Source organism: Galeopterus variegatus, unplaced genomic scaffold (genome assembly GCF_000696425.1).
Source record: "Galeopterus variegatus unplaced genomic scaffold, G_variegatus-3.0.2 Scaffold479, whole genome shotgun sequence".
NCBI classification, from domain to species: Eukaryota; Metazoa; Chordata; class Mammalia; order Dermoptera; family Cynocephalidae; genus Galeopterus; species Galeopterus variegatus.
This window is the reverse complement of record NW_007726590.1, coordinates 20,916-22,353: the sequence shown is the minus strand read 5'-3', so window position 1 is coordinate 22,353 and position 1,438 is coordinate 20,916. Positions and strand designations below refer to the sequence as shown.

Genomic DNA, 1,438 nt, shown 5'->3' with positions numbered 1-1,438 from the left:
TTGGGAAACACAGACTGGTTATCGCGGTTCTGTGTGGCTTCCCTTTATTCCTCCATTCATTCATTCATTCACTCATCATATACTCAGTGCCTATTATATGCAAAGGACTGGGCTACATGCTGACTAAAGTGGAGTGAGAAATTCTCTCTTTCTTTCATAAATGTTACAAAATAGATCCCATATTAATAATTCCACTGCCTTCTTTGTCCATTGCAGACATCACTAATCAATCAAGGCCCTCTTTCTCAGGTGTATCAGTCCGTTTCTGTTGATTATAACAAAGTACCTGAAACTGGGTGATTTATAAAGAAAACGATATTTATTGCTTACTGTTTCTGAGTCTGGGAAGTCCAAAGTCCAGGAAGCACATCTGGTGAGGGTCTTGGTGGTGGCAACAGTGACCCAGGGATCTCACATGGCAGAAACGGTGGAGCAGAAAGAGACTAACCTCTCATATGCTCTTCTTTTAAAGCCCCCCAAACCATACCCTTGACCACCATTATTAATCCATTCACTACTGCATCGTCCTACCATCTAATCACCTCTTCAAGGCCCCACCTTTCAATTAGCATAGTAAAATGTCCCACCCTCAACAGTTACAGTGGGGATTAAGTTTCTAATGTATGAACCCTGGGGGACACAATTCAATCGGTCCACAGCACCAGGGAGTTTGGACATGGCCTCAGAATCTTTCTTAAATCAGCATTCTAAGGGTCATGGCTAATCAATTGGGACTGGACTATGGGATAAAAATTATTCACTAGCCTTAGATTGGGTGATTGACTTAAATTATGCATACCTCTCAAACAATTTTCTCACTAGTAGTTTCCTTCACATCAGCTTAATTATATCATCTTGGTACATTGAATGTATAAAGATACCACCATGTTAGAAGTAGCTTGNTCAACAGTTACAGTGGGGATTAAGTTTCTAATGTATGAACCCTGGGGGACACAATTCAATCAGTTCACAGCACCAGGGAGTTTTGACATGGCCTCAGAATCTTAAATCAGCATTCTAAGGGTCATGACTAATCAATTGGGAATGGACTGTGGGATAAAAATTATTCACTAGCCTTAGACTGGGTGATTGACTTAAATTATGCATGCCTCTCAAACAATTTTCTCACTAGTAGCTTCCTTTACATCAGTTTAATTATATCATCTTGGTACATTGAATGTATAAAGATACCACCATGTTAGAAGTAGCTTGAGTTGGTAGGAAAAGCACTGAGCTGGGAATCATGTATCTACTTCTAATTTCACCATTCAGCTGGGCATTCTTTTTTTTTTTTTTGTCTTTTTTCCATGTCCGGCAACAGATCGCAACCCTCAGTGTCGCCCCCATACCGAACCGGGACCGGCAACGGGATCGCAACCCTCGGTGTTGCCCCCGCGCCTCGCTCAGCCAGTGAGCGGGAACTGGTCTGTATGTGGGA

General features: G+C 42.0%; 1 pseudogene; it reads left to right on the top strand.

Moving 5' to 3' along the window:
* LOC103587703 overlaps positions 1-1,438 on the top strand; it is a 53,997-nt pseudogene that overhangs the window by 41,553 nt on the left and 11,006 nt on the right.